Here is a 20,065-nt window from a genome sequence, read left to right on the forward strand (position 1 = left end):
TGGTTCGTGAATGTAGCCTCGTCAGTAAATGAAATCAAATTAATAAATGCGTCATCCCTCTGAATCTGAAGTTTAGCCCATCGGCAGACTTCAGTGCGACGCATACAATCGTACCAGTTAATTCTTGGTGGAGACTGATATGGTAAGGATGATATTTATGGCGATACAGAACACAAACAACACTACTCTGGCTGATGCCAGAGTCCCTTGTGATTTGACGTGAACTAACACAAGGAACTGGAACCACAGTGGCAAGAGTACCAGTTTCCGTTTCCTCGTTCGTAATTTTCCTTTGCCGGATGTGTTTCCGATGAGTTAAAGATCCAGTTGTTCTCAATTATCATACACATATTTGAATGTACGACGTGTACGGTGAGTACGTTGAGGACATCTTTCAGTGTATGAGTCACTAGCTCTCACTGAATTTCGTTTGCATTCTCCGTAAATGAGAAGCATATCGACTTGTTCTTCCAAAGAATATGTCACAATCGCTTTATTCGACGATACTAGTCTTACCGTTCCTATTAGCGTTGTATTGCGAAACCGTCGAATGTCAATGGCACGTTAGATGGACATGCCGTATTCGGCGAATATTTACTATTTGCACGATATACGAAGGAGAATTATCAGAGCATGCACTTCGATAAGTTACGAAGTGATTAGGAATACGACTCAATCCACGATAAGAAGATTGCAGCACTGCACTGATACCAATTGTCATCACTTCAAACACCTTCTGTAAATGGACGTTCATGCCACCTTTTTGACCTTTGCTGACCTTTATTGACCTTACTGTTAACACATCATTGGATTCGTCTCGATAGCCTCTATCACTACGTAAGAAAAATGGTTCAAATAGCTCTGAGCACTATGGGACTCAACTGCTATGGTCATCAGTCCCTTAGAACTTAGAACTACTTAAACCTAACTAACCTAAGGACATCACACACATCCATGCCCGAGGCAGGATTCGAACCTGCGACGTAGCAGCAGCGCGGCTCCGGACTGGAGCGCCTAGAACCGCACGGCCACCGCGGCCGGCTCACTACGTAAGCATCAACCTATAGGATCCCATTTCAAAAATAAAAAAAATAAAAAGTTTACCTTCATATCACTGAAGCGCCCCCACCTAGCAACAAAAACCCAAGTCATATTATGGCCCGCACTGTCCCATGCAACATTTGTACCAGAAACTTTTCAGCTACTATCATACTTTCGGAGTTAGTCTATGTGGCAATAGTTAGTGTATTGTATTGTATTGTATGTTAACCGGGGACCTAGAAAAACCGCCTAAAAACCATCCACAGACTGGCCGGTTCACCGGACCTCGACACAAATCCGCCGGGCGGATTCGTGCAGGGGTTCAGGCGGTCCTTCCCGCCCAGAAAGCAGTGCGTTAGACCGCACGTCCAACCGGGTGGGCAATAGTTAGTGACTCACCCTGTATACAGGGTAGGGCAATTAAAAGTAGCCTAGAGAACGGGGTTCCAAGGTACGAAGAAACACAGCAGAGGAAAGGAAACAAAGTACTAACCTTACCATAGCACATGTTGAAAGTGTCCAGCCCTTTTGGGACGAGTCAGCATTCTTGCTGATGGTGAATCGAAGCTGGACTGCCGCAATTCCAGCAGTATCATCCTAAATGTCACGCTGCAGTTCATGACGTTTGCTGCGATACATCTTATACTTCAGGGCTCTCCAAACAAAGTAAGCGCCCACTGTCACATCACGTGACCTGGGTGGCGAGCTGGGATCACGACCAGACTGACCTATGCAACAATTCTAAATATTGTGTAAATATACCCCAAGATTCGGCTGGCTGTGTGGGAGCTGCTCCATCCTGAAGGAAGTAACTGTAGGTGGCTCTTTTCCTTCTCCATTAATCCTGCCACAAATTCACGTCGAATCGTATCCACTCATAAGGACCCTTACAAAGTGACCACTTCTCCAAAAGTAACAAGGTGATGATGCCAGAGTGGACAAAAATACTCCGAAAATGAACAGCAACCGTTTTTCGACTTAAGTAATGCCGCTGGCGTTTTCCTTCTTGTACGAACGCTACCCTATTCTTTGACTGTACTGTCAACGTTTTCATTCCCCTTATAAATATGACGAACAGGATGCTTTTCTTGCACTGTTTTAATGATATCAAAAAAGCGGTCTGGAATGACTTTATTAAAACCTACTCCTCTAGCCATTGAAGTAGGCTTGCTAAGACAAATATTAGTGTGCTATCTTTTCCTGTCATGTCCGACTAACTAAGTGGTATTGTGTTGCATTTTGCTGACTGGAGTGCTAATCTGCATATATCGTGCACTCTAAATCTTAAAATCGCTTTTCTGATTCAAAAGCTTAATCGAAGATTTCTTGTCCTTGTTTTTTATTGAACATCAAAAGCTTCCCATAATCCATTTACAGCAATTGCAGTTCTGTTTTTTCCTAGTACTCTCATTTCCAGTGTACTAAATAAAGCATGAAACTGCATTGCTGCTACATTCTTTTCCGCGTCAGTCGTATTTTCCGTCGTAAGAGGATCCATGTTTCTTGCTATGATTCCTGGGCCCACTTTCTAGGCATCTTGGTGGACTAGTATGTAAAAGATAACCACGTGGCTGCAGCGGACCGCTTTCAGTTGGATTTTTTATTACTTCAGATATAACAGAAAATCGTTAGTAAGGCACTGAATGGTGGAAGAAAGCTTTGTATGCCAAAGGTTTTAGAAGTCTCTCCGTAGTAGTATACGTGATGTACTGAAGTGACTCACTGTTAGTGCGGTAAAATTAGTATAGTGTCCACTTTTCCCGATCAGATGCCATGTCGGCATTAACGGTTCACAGATGAAACATTCAAAACGAAAGACACAACAAGGAACTACATTTGCAAGCCTTATTTTAAAAGTGTTACTCTATGTTTAAGTGTGGTAACAAGAATAATATAAAAGACATCCTTTACATCAGACGACTGAAAATCAGATTTTCTTTAAATAACGGGACAAGCTTCCTCTGTTCAACCCATTGACGTGTGTCTTAGACCTAATATGACCAATTCTCGGCAGGCAGTAGCACTGTCCGGGGCAAAATTCTGCAGTGATCATTTCACTCACCCTGGCCACAAAACCCCACTTTCAGCTTTATACACACACATAGGCAGAGTGACATTTCTTAAGGACCCATTATCCAACCATTTAACGCTAGATCTTGGATTAATATAACGTAAGATTAAGTAGTTGATCCATCTGTTTAATTGGGCTGTTGGATATTGGACACCCAGAATCTAGCTTTATTTATTCAAAGATAACAAAATATGGCCACTCACTGTAGCTACTGACTTACTACACTGAGCTTAATGTTGGATTACTGACTTCCATGTACATAGCGTATAGGAAGCTTCTTAGACGCAAAAGCATTTTACTTCTCCGTGTATGAGAAGGCCATGATAATTAGAGCTAAACTCGTCAAATTGATTACATGTACGAACATAATGAAAACTAATCTTCATTAATACCGTAAGCCGGGTCTAAGTCCTTCCACCTTGCCCTCGTAAGAACGAAGGTTGCACTGACCCTTTCTTGATGTTTCTGTTTCATTGTTTCATCAATCCTTGTAATATTTTCGTTCGCTGATTCTGCCTCAGTATTCATGCATTGATCATTTTCATTTTTGATTTGGGGTGAAGTATGGACTAAATCACAGAACAGGAGAAAACATGAAAGGCATTTCAGTTTTCTGAAAAGCTACATGATAGCTTCATGATCGACAAGATGGTATCTTCAAAGTTTTGAAAGACTACTGAAATCCCAATGAGTGCTTTGGCTACAGAAGACACATGGAATTATGCTTTGAAATCCACGTTTCATGGCAATTAGCCCATGGAGCAGAGAAAGATACGTCACTTTATAGTGCTAGGACAAGGTTTTTTTGTTTTTTTTTTTTTTTTTGCTCATCAGTCTACTGACTGGTTTGATGCGGCCCGCCACGAATTCCTTTCCTGCGCTAAGCTCTTCATCTCAGAGTAGCACTTACAACCTACGTCCTCAATTATTTGCTTGACGTATTCCAATCTCTGTCTTCCTCTACAGTTTTTGCCCTCTACAGCTCCCTCTAGTACCATGGAACTCATTCCCTCATGTCTTAGCAGATGTCCTAACATCCTGTCCCTTCTCCTTATCAGTGTTTTCCACATATTCCTTTCCTCTCCGATTCTGCATAGAACCTCCTCATTCCTTACCTTATCAGTCCACCTAATTTTCAACATTCGTCTATAGCACCACATCTCAAATACTTCGATTCTCTTCTGTTCCGGTTTTCCCACAGTCCATGTTTCACTGCCAGACGTACATCCTCAGAAATTTCTTCCTCAAATTAAGGCCGGTATTTGATATTAGTAGAATTCTCTTGGCCATAAATGCCTTTTTTGCCATAGCGAGTCTGCTTTTGATGTCCTCCTTGCTCCATCCGTCATTGGTTATTTTACTGCCTAGGTAGCAGAATTCCTTAACTTCATTGACTTCGTGACCATCAATCCTGATGTTAAGTTTCTCGCTGTTCTTATTTCTACTACTTCTCATTACCTTCGTCTTTCTCCGATTTACTCTCAAACCGTACTGTGTACTCATTAGACTGTTCATTCCGTTCAGCAGATCATTTTAATTCTTCTTCACTTTCACTCAGGATAGCAATGTCATCAGCGAATCGTATCACTGATATCCTTTCACCTTGTATTTTAATTCCACTCATGAACCTTTCTTTTATTTCCATCATTGCTTCCTCGATGTACAGATTGAAAAATAGGGGCGAAAGCTACAGCCTTGTCTTACACCCTTCTTAATACGAGCACTTCGTTCTTGATCGTCCACTCTTATTATTCCCTCTTGGTTGTTGTACATATTGTATATGATCCGTCTCTCCCTATAGCTTACCCCTACTTTTTTCAGAATCTCCAACAGCTTGCACCATCTTATATTGTCGAACGCTTTTTCCAGGTCGACAAATCCTATGAAAGCGTCTTGATTTTTCTTTAGCCTTGCTTCCATTATTAGCCGTAACGTCAGAATTGCCTCTCTTGTCCCTTTACTTTTCCTAAAGCCAAACTGATCGTCACCTAGCGCATTCTCAATTTTCTTATTCATTCTTCTGTATATTATTCTTGTAAGCAGTTTCGATGCATGAGCTGTTAAGATGATTGTGCGATAATTCTCGCACTTGTCAGCTCTTGCCTTTTCGGAATTGTGTGGATGATGCTTTTCCGAAAGTCAGATGGTACGTCGCCAGACTCATATATTCTACACACCAACGTGAATAGTCGTTTTGTTGCCACTTCCCCCAATGATTTTAGAAATTCTGATGGAATGTTAACTATCCCTTCTGCCTTATTTGACCGTAAGTCCTCCAAAGCTCTTTTAAATTCCGATTCTAATACTGGATCCCCTATCTCTTCTAAATCGACTCCTGTTTCTTCTTCTATCACATCAGACAAATCTTCACCCTCATGGAGGCTTTCAATGTATTCTTTCCACTTATCTGCTCTCTCCTCTGCATTTAACAGTGGAATTCCCGTTGCACTCTTAATGTTACGACCGTTGCTTTTAATGTCACCAAAGGTTGTTTTGACTTTCCTGTACGCTGAGTCTGTCCTTCCGACAATCATATCCTTTTCGATGTCTTCACATTTTTCCTGCAGCTATTTCGACTTAGCTTCCCTGCACTTCCTATTTATTTAATTCCTCAGCGACTTGTATTTCTGTATTCCTGATTTTCCCGGAACATGTTTGTACTTCCTCCTTTCATCAATCAACAGAAGTATTTCTTCTGTTACCCATGGTTTCTTCGCAGCTACCTTCTTTGTACCTATGTTTTCCTTCCCAACTTCTGTGATGGCCCTTTTTAGAGATGTCCATTCCTCTTCAACTGTACTGCCAACTGCGCTATTCCTTATTGCTGTATCTATAGTGCTAGAGAACTTCAAACGTATCCCGTCATTCCTTAGTACTTCCGTATCCCACTTCTTTGCGTATTGATTCTTCCCGACTAATGTCTTGAACTTCAGCCTACTCTTCGTCACTACTATATTGTGATCTGAGTCTATATCTGCTCTTGGGTACGCCTTACAGTCCAGTATCTGATTTCGGAATCTCTGTCTGACCATGATGTAATCTAATTGAAATCTTCCCGTATCTCCCGGCCTTTTCCAAGTATACCTCCTCCTCTTGTGATTCTTGAACAGGGTATTCGCTGTTACTAGCTGAAACCTTGTTACAGTACTCATTTAGTCTTTCTCCTCTTTCATTCCTTGTCCCAAGCCCATATTCTCCGGTAACTTTTTCTTCTACTCCTTCCCCTACAACTGCATTCCAGTCGCCCATGACTATTAGATTTTCGTCCCCCTTTACATACTGCATTACCCTTTCTTCAGCTTGCGACGTCGGCATGTATACCTGAACTATCGTTGTCGATATTGGTCTGCTGTCGATTCTGATTATAACAACCCAGTCACTGAACAGTTCACAGTAACACACCCTCTGCCCTACCTTCCTATACATAACGAATCCTACACCTGTTACACCATTTTCTGCTGCTGTTGATATTACCCGATACTCATCTGGCCAGAAATCCTTGTCTTCCTTCCACTTCGCTTCACTGACCCCTACTATATCTAGATTGAGCCTTTGCATTTTCCTTTTCAGATTTTCTAGTTTCCCTACCACGTTCAAGCTTCTGACATTCCACGCCCCCGACTCGTAGAACGTTATCCTTTCGTTGATTATTCAACCTTTTCCTCATGGTAACCTCCCCCTTGGCAGTTCCCTCCCGGAGATCCGAATGGGGGACTATTCCGGAATCTTTTGCCAATAGAGAGATCATCATGACACTTCTTCAATTACAGGCCACATGTCCTGTGGATACACGTTACGTGTCTTTAATGCAGTGGTTACCATTGCCTTCTGCATCCTCATGTCGTTGATCATTGCTGATTCTTCTGCCTTTAGGGGCAATTTCCCAACCATAGGACAAGAGAGTGCCCTGAACCTCTATCCGCTCCTCCGCCCTCTTTGACAAGGCCGTTGGCAGAATGAGGCTGACTTCTTATGCCGGAAGTCTTCGGCCGCCAATGCTGATTATTTATCAAAATTTAAGCACTGGCGGGGATCGAACCCGGGACCGAAGATGTTTTGATTACAGTTATTCTAAAACTTCGGTATAATAATCTCTAAGCTGCTGTTCACACAAATTATAGCGAAGAAAACCGACGAGTCTATAAAAGGACTTGTTCTAAGTCTTCCTTGACTTTTCTGTGCTGAATTCTAGTTAACAGTGTATTAACATCGATTCCAGTCCAGACGTTTAGAAGAGCTGAGTTGTGTCAAATATCGAAATTATTTAGAAAGATCTGAGGATGTAAGTTTTGAGCAAGCGTTCTATGGAAATATAACATGGACTGTCGGACAAGAACAGAATCGAAGCCTTTAAGATGCGTTGCTATAAATAGGTGATGAAAATAAGGTGAGGAAATGAGGAACGGAACACGTGGAGAATCCTAACAAGAAGAAGGGCCACGTCATAGCACATGTATTGAGAAATCAGAGAATAGCTTCCATGGTACTAGAGGAAACCGTTGAAGGTGAAAGCTGTAGGGGAAGACACAGATTGAAATTTACCCAAAAAAAATTGAGGGCGTTTTGTGGTGTGCTCAGAGCAGAGGTCACTCGTCCACCCCCTCTTATTAGTTGTATTCGTGATGCGAAAGCCTGTGTGCTGGTATCACCTGATGAACTACTGTTGTATGGTGACATCCCGTAAGGATGTGCTTGACAGACATCATCTTCCAGGCCAGTCACAAGCTATGAAACTTCGTCAGTACCAGCATATCTGGGTTTGCGACTGTGACGCCTCCCCTTTGTTTGGACTCAGTTGTTCTATGGCTGTGACGACCTGATGCTGGTTGTCGGCAAACTTTTTCTAGATTTCTGCTTTAAATTTTTCCCAGATTTCGTATATCCCTGCTTTGTTCTCAAATCACCACTGGGCTTTAGCGCAGAATTTAAAGTGGGCAATATCAAAACACAAGTAATCTAACTTGCTTTTAGGGACACAGTCAAATCTCCTTAGCGTCTTTGTCGGACAGATTCATCATATCCCAGCAACTCTGCTGAATGTATGTTTCGCATCTGATTCACCAGTCCTCTCGATCCATGGGTAACTAAACGAAGCTGACCGCAGGAACAGTGTACTATCTGTATTCGTGTTCCTGCCCGTGAAGCCAACGGACTCTGGGTAGCATATTGTAGCCACGGCGATATCCTTCACGTAAATTAACTCTTAAATCTGTTAATCACAATTAGGTTCGAATGGTTTCCCAACATCATTGGTAAGTGTAGTCGCTTTGAAACATAATGCTTTGCTTCAGAAAGAATTGTGAATTTCTAGTTCTCTTTATAGTAACGAAAATTATGTGATTTAAAACATTTTTTGGCACTTATAATGTGTAAAAGACAAAATAGCAAGGTACGTAGAAGCCGGCCTCAAGTACCAGTTACGGGCTCAGGATCATCAAAAAGTATTAACAAATAGCACTAGAAGCTCCTTCACTTAACACGTACCAAGTTCACAGAGACATGAAACGCCTGCATCAGCAGAGAGGGCTACTAATTATTCCTACATATAGATAGCTAGCAAATTACAATATCCCATAAATCGACAAGTCCCAGAAATCACAAACATTAAGTAACTAAACGACAGTTTCCAGGACAGTGTAATTGTTCTACACCGACCATTGTTTACACATATTGTGAATTATTGTAAACGATTTAAGCTACTTCAAAAATTAACAGTAGTTACATTAATTGATATGTTGTCACAAATATGAACGCTCATCTAGAGAAACCCAGAAAGTTTTCTGCTGTTGCAGTCGCACTTCAGATTTCTGCCATGGGAGCGCAACAGTGAGCAAAAAAATGGTTCAAATGGCTCTGAGCACTGTGGGACTCAACTTCTGAGGTCATCAGTCCCCTAGAACTTAGAACTACTTAAACCTAACTAACCTAAGGACATCACACACATCCATGCCCGAGGCAGGATTCGAACCTGCGACCGTAGCGGTCTCGCGCTTCCAGACTGGAGCGCCTGGAACCGCTCGGCCAGCAACAGTGAGCAGTTAGGCAAGATAGTGACAGGCTCCAAGAAAGACTATGCTGTGCTTCAAATGCATTCTCATCATTCTTCCGTAACAGTGCAACGACACTTCAGGACAACGTTCAAAAAAGATCCACCAACGGCCAACTCCATTCGTCGATGGTACGCGCAGTTTAACGCTTCAGGGTGCCTCTGCAAGGGGAAATCAACTGGTAGGCCTACAGTGAGTGGAGAAACCGTTGACCACGTGCGAACGAGTTTCAAATGTAGCCACAGAAGTAAGCACAGAGCTGAAAATACAACAACCGAGCGTTTGGGAGGTCTTATGGAAACGACTGAAGCCGAAGCCTTGTCGCTTGCAAATACAGCAAATCCCAATGACCAATTCAGACGTTTTAAATTTTAGGCACAGTTGCAACGGTTTATGGAAGAGGATGGGTTTTGTGAGAAATTCATCTTCAGTAATGAAACATCATTTTCTTGTGAATGATACGACGAACGGCGAATTTGGGAGACAGAGAATCCCCACGCTATCGTGCAGCACAGACGTGATTTACAAAAAATTAACATGTCTGTGCAGTCCCTTTATTCTTTTGTGAAAAGATCGTTAGGGGACACGTCTATCTGGACATGCTGGAGAACTGGTCAATGGCACAACTGAAGGCCGACAGTGTGGGCTTCATCAACGAACAGGACAGTGCTCCACAATCACGATGTTCGTGAATTCTTAAACGGAAAACTGAGAAATCAATGGTCACGGCTGTGTAGATGATCAGCAGTTCCTCTCTTGGCCTTCGTGTTCTCCTGACCTAGTCCTACGCAATTCTCGTGTCTGGGGTTACGTTAAAGATTCAGCGCTGACGCCTCCTCTGCTAACAAACCTACTAGAACTGCAAGTTCGCATCGGCAGATTGATAAGAACATACTGGGATCATGGGAATAACTTGTTTATCGACTTGTCATCTGCTGAATCAGTATGGGGGAGGGCTCATATACGGAACACTTTGAAAAAACACTTTCTGAGTTTCTCTACGTGTGTGCAAGTTCCTGTGACAAAATTTCAAATGATACAGCTACAGAAAATCGGTGAAATCATTTCAATTATTCATAATAACTTTGTATTCACTTTGTTAAGTTTGGACAACTGGCCAAATTCGGTCTTACATGCAGTTCCCAAGTGCTGTAGATGCCAATATGTAATAGATCCGATTATTTAGCAAACGGACTTGGCGTTTTTGAAAGCAAGCGCAAATACACCCTAGTTATTGCTTACAGTGTAATAGATTGTGTGAAAGATTATAGTCAAGTTAAGTGCAATGAACAAAGTAGAAACCGCGCATTATGAGACTACCGTATCCTAGTCATGAAAATCGCTACACAACTGACAACAATTTATATGAGGTGCAATGCCGCCTGCTGTGATGAGTTGTCAGGTATTCGCCAACTACAGACAGAGTGGAAGCGATTGAGCGCTTTTCTTCGGAAGAGGTCCCAGTGCACCTGTCTCTTCGAAATGTCTTAGAACAAACCCAGAAAAACACAATAACATTCATGCTCTGCTTCTTGTTACAAACGATGAAGCGTAATGCAAGCAAAGAGACAACACGAAGAAACCGAAACGAGTATTGAAGAAGGCGTCAATGCTTTGCGTGGTAACCATATGACGAATGATGTGTCAAAGTTTACAGCACAAGTAACCGATGTAATGCCAGTGAGCGACCATTTGACTTATTGTTTGGTTGCCAATTTGCGAACAATATGCTGTAAGTGTTATGATTTGACGTAACTATAATCGTCCTGTTTAACTCTGGGTTCTTTGATTGCTGTGGTAGATTTGTAGCGGAACTACAACATACGAAGTATTACTTAACTTCATTACAAGAATGATAGAAAGATTTATTTAACTCTATAGAAGGAACGTGCTGAATTTTTATAGGTGGCTGAATATTAAAAAATCACTTGATGCACACATTTACTAAAAACTTCTCTTGAAGTACAAAATTCACAAAGTTCAAAACGACAATTCAATCTAAAACATCAGTAACAAATGTGTCCTAATTAGACTATGTTGACTATGTTATCTGCTAGATCGGATGTCTGCTCGGCGGTATGTCAGCACAGAGTATATCTTTGTGTGTGATATAGGCCTCCGTGGATAGCGCTACGGAGCTGCAAGAGAGGGCGTGTTTCCCCAGCGCCTCCCATTCATCGTTACGGATAGCAGCGAGGCGTCGTTAATTTCAGTGGTATCGATGCGAGGTGCCGACATTTTTGTTGCAGCAAGACCTTTGGACGATACAACAGTAAGTGTGTTTTAGGACGTATCTCTTATAAACAGTCGCTGAAGGTGCGACGTCTAGAGCCATTTCCACGGAAACTATGACTGGCATTGTAGCACATCTGTAAATGACGAAGCGCTAGGACTTCTCGGGGAACAGCAAGAAGAGGCGCAGCTGCAAGCGCTTTATCGAAGGATTCTGTTGACGTCGCGGAGGCGTTATTAGTTTGCAGGCAGAGGAGAGACAAAGGAAGAGTCGTCATTGCAGATACGCGTGAAGTCAAACTACGTTCTGCCGGAACCGACTCTCAGCTGCTTAGGGGATGGCGTCTCCATAGTTGCAGATTATTTGCCGCAGAGGCTGCTGGAACCACAGACGTTACGGTAGGATGTTCCGACGCCATAACTGCAATTTATTTTAACGCTTACCAAATGTTTTTGTGCTTCTCATGTTCAGGTAATGTTTGTATTTTTGTATCAAAGTCTGCATTTGTGTAAGTTCCCGACTTATAACTAGTCTGTATCGTAATCTATGTATTTTTGTGTTAGTGTTTCATATCTGTGTTGCTGGATCTCTATTCATATTTTTATCTTGTATCTGTGTTTCTGGACTTCTATCTATTCGTGTATGTATTTTGCATCTGCGTATCTGGAACTGTATGTATTGGCACTTTCTGTTTTGTGTTTCTTTGTTTATTGTGTGTGTGCTTTGTATGTCTTTTGATTTACATCTATGGTGTATACAGCTGTGTTTATAAACGGTGACTCCATACGTAAGGCAAATTTTTAATGAGTTATAGCACCCAAACTAATTACGATACTCGCTGCATGTTTGGCTTACGAGACATTATCTCACAAAGTTTTTATGTCATCAATCACTATCAACAAACTCAAGATCCAGTTTGTACTGAACCTCTATCCACACTCGGCACAACATATCCACATCAACTGTGGCACAATGACAGCAACGATTAAGTTCATTAAATCATTGATGAGGTTCACAGACTCTGTCCTTCAGTCTGAATAACCCATCACACAAATTGCGTTTTCTTCACCAGTTTGCTTGAGCCACGATAACCTAGAACACACCGAAACTGAACTTCGTGAACTATTCTGTCCCTTAAGCCAAAGACGGTATGGTTTTATTTATTACTTTGGGTGCTATAACGCACTGAAACTGTAACGAACCTTTTGAGACATCCTGCGTTTTATTTTAGCTTTTGGTTGTGTATCTCGATTCGTTTTTGTTAGTAAAGTCTCCCGCGAGGAGTTTGCCAGCCTCCCATCGGGCACCTGCCTAAGTGACGTACAGGGGAGGGCTCTTCAGTCACGGTAGATACCTTGCATTAAATATGCAGGGTAGGCCATGACTGACGCACTTCAAAGGTGAATCACGTCATATGAGATGTAAGTGGTCTGTTTAGAGAAAGGAAACTCCAAACTCAGATCGCTGGTCTATCGTTTCATGCTTTTTGATGGGCTACCATCACACCATTTAAAATTTCAATATGATGATAATGATTACTGAAAGTGAATTGCGTGCGTTTCAATACGAGTTTGAAAAAGACCAATCTGTGAGTTTATTTCTGTGACAGTTTCGCAGCCCGTACATATTAATGTGACCACCTCTCAAAAGCCCGAATGAGGACCTTCAGCAGCGTGGACCACTGCGAGACGTGAAGAAGGAGAGTCAGTGACGTCCTGGAAGATACCGACAGAGATGTAAAGGCATGCCGACTCCAGTACTAGGGCTATCTGCAATAGGTTTCTCGGTAAAGGATCCATGACGCGAACATCTCGATCGAGGTGTATCACAGATTCCAGATTGGGTTTAAATCCAGGGAGTTTGGTGGCTAGTGGACTACTGTAACCTTATCCTGGTGCTCTTCGAACCATGCACGCACACGGCGAGCTGTATCACACGTTGCATTGTCGTTCTGGTAGATGCCATAGTGCGGAGGAGAAACAAACTGCGTGTAGGGGTGTACATGGTCCCTAACGGTAGACCCATACTTGTGTTGTTCATCGTGCCTTCCATAATGACGAGATCACCCAGGGAATACCACCAAAACATTCCACAGGCCATAAAACTTCCTCCGCCAACTTGGATCCTTCCGACAATTCTCGCCAGGTGTTTGCTTTCACACGTTTCACGCCGTACACGCCAACGGCCGTCCGCGATATTAAAAGGCCAACTATCGCCACTCAGTTGACGTCCAACTGCGGTCTGACGTGAAAGTTCCAGTATTCGTCGCCGATGAGCAGCAGTCAGCGTAGGAGCATGAACCAGGCGCCTCCTGCGGGGGCCAATACGTAGCAGCGCTCGCTGAGCGGTCTTTGAGGGACCACTGTTGGTAGCACGTTGGTTCATCTGGGCGGTCAGTTGGTCAACAGCTGCACATCTGTTTGGCCGCACACATCTCTGCAGCTGTCGTTCAAACCAGTGATCTTTGGCCCGTGTTCCATGCAGTTGCCTCGACGGCGGGTTTGGTTGGCGCCATTTTGCCACGCACGGTATACTTTAACAACGGCGGCATGCTGTTTCGGAAATGCTTCCACCCATGGTCTGAAAACCTATAATCATCTAATCTAATCTTTTGCACGTCACGTAAACCGCTCCGTTGAAGCATTCTGAGAACGACTGCCGTGTTACCTCCTCCCCCCATCGCGCTTTATATACCCTGCGCTGCTAGTGCTGTCAGCTGTCGTCAGTGAGGGGTTACTGTGGCTTGACGACTAACACAGGCAGTTTTGAAGTTAATGGGCTCTATCGTGCAAGTTTGAGATGTTTACGGAATAAGTTTATTTCATGTGTTTTTTACAACAAAAAGATTCTCGGATTTGATGGTGAAAAGGGTTGAAGTTCTCATGTATGATCGTCTCACACAAAGACATGCACGTCCTTTTTACACGACCTCTCTCGTACGCAGTGTGCAATATGAATTTATGCACACGCAACTGTATTACTTACATACAGGAATTTCTGCCATATCTTTTGGTAGTTAATGCGTTTACGCGCACACAAAAATGTATGCATTTTAAGATGAAAAATATGGTGTTTCTCCTCAGAATCGGCGAGTGAAGGAACGTGTGATAAGCTTTGACAAAACAAAGGGATGGGCTGTAGGATTAGAGTAAATACCTCAACAAATGACTACCATGGGTTTAGAGGAAACCATAAAGGGTAAAACGACCAGGGACAGAGAGATTGGAATATATTAAAGTGAGCGAGTTGGACTTGCTTCAAATTCTGAGGAAGACATGGAAGAGGTAGTGTTTGGCTGTATCAAACGCGTCAGAAGACCGATTGTCCTCCCAAGAATCTCTTCACACGCCCCCCCTCCCGCCCCCGCCCCCTCACCCAAAAACATTCAGAAGAACAAAATGAGCACGGAACATCACCAAAGAAAAACGAGTGTGTACTGAAAAAATGGCGTAGCAGATCACGTTCAGGCAAACGAACTTCGACTCACCTTTTATCAGCTACTGCCATCGGTGACCATCAACTCTGGGTGTGACATGTTCAGTCCCGTATAGGGGTGGGATATTTTTTCGTTCCAGTTTTCGGCCCCAGGTCAACTCAACCTCCTATCAAACAAGTACCGGGGAACTTCTTTGGCCGGCCGAAGTGGCCGAGCGGTTCTAGGCGCAGGTTCGAATCCTGCCTCGGGCATGGATGTGTGTGATGTCCTTAGGTTAGTTAGGTTTCATTAGTTCTAAGTTCTTGGCGACTGATGACGTCACAGTGCTCAGAGACATTTGAACCATTTTCTGAACTTCTTTGGGAGTGGAGGGCAGCCAGGGTGCACGGGTAGCCCACCAACCGACTCCAAGTACCACGGGTAGGTAGGGGTAACAACGTAGTCAGTGGCTTGCGTGTCAGATTTTACCTTTTCTTACCGTCGACAAGCTCAGCACTCATATTTGGAGTATTATCATAAACTGAAGTACAAAATTTAAAATATCATTCAATACAGTGGCTTGAAACTAAGTAGCAGCTCGGACCCAATCGTCGTGAGGTCGAATCAGGTGGAGGGAGGGGTGGGGTGGAAGAAAATGGCTGTGTGAGAACTGATTAAGTATCAGTGATGTAGCACACCGACTAAATTATGCTGTTAACATCCACACGGTATTCTGCTTTGTCACATGACGATCATAACGAAGTTCTCATTGAATGCTCATGGGTTTTGTATCACAAGACACATCTAGCGGCTGAGAATATTATTACTGGAAAAAAATCTGTTTAGATCCGAGAACACACGATGCAGAAGTTACTTGTTTCCTGAGCTTTCTGGCCCTAGCTGTAGCATCGGAAGAAACATACTCTTGTAAAAGCATCTGCCATGTTTCATGTTAGAAACCTGCATTGAAAACTAAAACTAAAAAAAAGTGATGCTGAATCATTACGAATTATATTTTGCACAATAAAGCTTTTATAGTTGTTTGTAGGCCTAAATTCGTCTGTCAAAATAGTTCTCATACTTGATCTAGTTTGGTGCTGAACTGATAACAGCAGTAAAAATTAGAAAACCTATTTAACACACAATGAGTTTCCCAATCCATCTGCCCAGATGAAGTTCCTTTCCATTTTTCAATTTTGATGTTAGTTTTTTCTACGTTGTCAGAAAATTTAATTTCAAATTTGTCTCAATTTTGAAGGAATCACTAACTTAAAATGGTGGTTTTTAAGCTTGTATGTGAGTGACAGCGCATATGTCACCCGCACAAATACGAGAATCATTGTTGGCTCAAATGGATCTGAGCACTATGGGACTCAACATCTTAGGTCATAAGTACCCTAGAACTTAGAACTACTTAAACCTAACTAACCTAAGGACATCACACACACCCATGCCTGAGGCAGGATTCGAACCTGCGACCGTAGCAGCCCCGCGGTTCCGGACTGCAGCGCCAGAACCGCTAGACCACCGCGGCCGGCGAATCATTGTTAGTCTACGATTCAAGACATTATCTTTTTAATGAAGCATTAACAGTTTTATGTCACAAAGTGGTTTAATATTAAGCAACGCTGTTGCCGCGATAATCTGCTACAGGAAAAAGTAGTGCTATAGATGTGGACTACCGAAAAACGTGATTGAAACGAGGAACACGTATACCTACCAGTTTGAGTCAAAGCCTAAACGTCGCCAAAATGCAGGCAACCAGAATGCTGGTCTGCTGTGCGGGCCTGTATCGACAGGCGTAATAAAGATAGCTGTACCAAGAGGAACAAATCAGAACCAACATCGTAGACGATATTTAGTCAGTCGTAAGAAGAGTAACTCTTGGCAATAAATTAAAGTGTTCAGTCGGGAAACTCATCAAAATTTTAATTTTGGTTGGTGTTGCCTTCTCACAGGAGTGAGGTGGAATAAACCAACAAATGAATTATTTCACAGCAAGTTCAGTATGTACAATTTAACGATAAACTGAGGAGCTACTTGATTGAATGGAAGCGGCTCCGGTCTCGGAAACTGACATACGGCCGGGAGAGCGGTGTGCTGACCACATGTCCCTCCATACCCGTATCCAGTAACGTCTGTTGACGGAAGATGACGCGGCGGCCTATCTGTACCGTTGGGCTTTCGTGGTCTGTTCGGGCTGAGATATTTTTTTAAGTGACTGTATCGGGATGTGAACTCACTTGCTCAGAAATCTGCTGATAACATTTTGTTAAACTTCACTTCAGAGAACTTACGGATGACTATACTTCATTGCAACGGTTCCACGGCGGTTCCCTTTGTGTCGTGAGTGGAAGACTTAAATCACGACAATTTCAGTCAGCTACAAATTACTGGTGGAAACAAATATTTTTAGCGTATTACGACTTGTATACGTCTTTTTTCTTTATTTTTTCAGGATACAAATTTGATTTGCCTTCACCAGTAAACGTAGGTCCTAAGCTATCCAGCAAATGGATGTAAAATGTTAATCCAGTGGCATTCATTGGATTCTAGATCCAGATTTGGTATCAGATCAATTCTGAGTCCGCCGCGAAAAATTAAAGAAATGACCTTTCAGGAAAAAACCTAGTTGGTATAAAAGAACTTGTTGGTCACAGTGTGCCATACGAACGTGGCGGAAACTACGTATAGCAGACAGTCCGCACAGCTTCGAAAACTGTACTGAACATAAATGTCTAACCAAGTACAGAATTCTGTGAAAAATGAGAGAACAGCGGAATGTAACCTTCGAAACGACAAAACATCTCCTGTGATGATAAGATGATTTAATTTTATAGTTCGACGTGCTTGTACACTCTAACAAAAAATAAACGATCGAAACACAGATAGCCGTCACTTCCATCAACTAAGTAACTGTAAGTGGAGCCCTGTGTTGGGCTTAGAAACGGATCGTTCACAGGTAAGTGACTTAGCTATGCATGGCATCGTTCACCATGTGTCAGTATGGTTTGTGTACTGTGTATCTAGAAGAACCAAAATAAAAAAACTGATTTCAAAAGTAGGTTGTGATGCTTGTGAAGGGTCTTCTTTCTGGGTTCTGGAATCTGGTTTAGATTACTGGGTAAGAACCCAGTTCTAAGACAACGCACATTCTGCCACAGGTTGAAATATTCATTCTGATCAATGTTCACCGTAACTAAGAGTGCTGGATGTAGACTGGATTTTTTATTTATTTTATTTTTTTGAGTCTTCATTCTTCCGACTAATTTTATGAAGCCAGTCATAAATTCCTATCCTATGCTAATGTCTTCATCTCAGAGTAGCACTTGCAACCTACGTCCTCAATTATTTACTGGATCATGTATTACAATCTCTGTCTTCTTCTATAGTTTTGGCCTTCTACAGCTCCCTCTAGTACACTGGAAGTCATACTCTGATGCCTTAAAAGAAATCCTTCCTTCTTCTGTTTTCCACGTATTCCTTTCCGATTATTCGCAGAATCTTCTCATTCCTTACCTTATCAGCAAACCTAATCTTCAACATTCGTCTGTAGCGGACATCTCGAATGCTTTGATTCTTTTGTGTTCCGGTTTCGCCAAACTGTATGTCTCATTACTTACAATTCTGTGCTACAAACGTACATTATCAGAAATTTCTTCCTCAAATTAAGACCTATGGTTGATTCTAGTAAACTTCCCTTGTCCAGGAATGCCCTTTTTGGCAGTGCTAGTCTGCTTTCGATGTCCACCTTGCTTTGTCCGTCTTGGTCATTTTGCTGCCTAGGTAGTAGAATTGTTTCACTTCACCTACTTCATAACCATCACTGCAGATGTTAAGATTCTCGCTGTTCTCATTTCTGCTACTTCTCATTACTTTCGTATTTCTTCGATGTATTCTCAGTCCATATTCTTTACTCATTAGACTGTTCATTCCATTCAGCAGATCATGTAATTCTTCTTCATTTTCACTCAGGATAGCAATGTCATCATTAGTATCCTCTCATCTTCAGTTTTAATTCCACTGCTGAACCTTTCTTTTATTTCCATCATTGCTTCTTCGATGAACAGATTGAACAGTATGGGCGAATGACTACATCCCTGTCTTACACCCTTTTTAATCCGAGCTCTTCGTTCTTGGTCGTCCACTCTTATTATTCCCTCTTGGCTCTTGTACGTATTATGTGTGGTGTCACCGCCAGACACCACACTTGCTAGGTGGTAGCCTTTTAAATCGGCCGCGGTCCGCTAGTATACGACGGACCCGCGTGTCGCCACTGTCAGTAATTGCAGACCGAGCGCCGCCACACGGCAGGTCTAGAGAGACTTACTAGCACTCGCCCCAGTTGTACAGCCGACGTTGCTAGGAAAGGTTCACTGAGAATTACGCTCTCATTTGCCGAGACGATAGTTAGCATAGCCTTCAGCTAAGTCAATTGCTACGACCTAGCAAGGCACCATTTATCCTTTGCTATGTATCTAATGAAGCATGTACAGTAAAATGTTCACCAATTGTGGATTAAAGTTAAGTATTCCAGCAGCTACGTACTTTTCTTTATAGCATTCATTACATATACTGTTTCAGACCTCACGCCAGCCCGCGTGAGTTTAAGCGCGTGCCTTTCGGTTACCCGTCACTGTGGATTGGCTGTCTTGCCAGTCCACAACATTATGTACTACCTGTCCCTCTCTACGGCTTACCCCTATTGTTCTCAGAAGTGTTATTTTTTCAACTACTGTGGTTGCCCATTTTAGAGATGTCCATTCTTCTTCAACTGTACTGCCTACTAAGCTATATCTTATTGCTGTATCTATAGCCTTCTAGAACTCCAAGCGCATCTCATCATTCCTTAGAAGTTCCGTATCCCACTTCTTTACGTATTGATTCTTCCTAACTAATCTCTTAAACTTCAGCCTGCTCTTCAACACTAGTATATTGTTATTGAGTCTATATCTGCTTCTAAGTGCGCCTTACAATCCACTATCTGATTTCGGAATCTCTGTCTGATTATGATGTAATCTAATTGAAAACTTCGTGTATCACCCGCCCTTCTCCAAGTATACCTCCTCCTCTTGTGATTCTTGAACAGAGTATTCGCTATTACTAGCTGAAACTTGTTACAGAACTCAATTAGTCTTTCCCCTCGCTCATTCCTTGTCCCAACCCCTATTCTCCTATATGCTTTTCTTCTACTCTTTTCCCTACAACTGCATTCCAGTCCCCCATCGCTGTTAGATTTCCATCTCTCTTTAAGTACT

This window comes from Schistocerca americana, chromosome 4 (assembly GCF_021461395.2).
Source record: "Schistocerca americana isolate TAMUIC-IGC-003095 chromosome 4, iqSchAmer2.1, whole genome shotgun sequence".
NCBI lineage: Eukaryota > Metazoa > Arthropoda > Insecta > Orthoptera > Acrididae > Schistocerca > Schistocerca americana.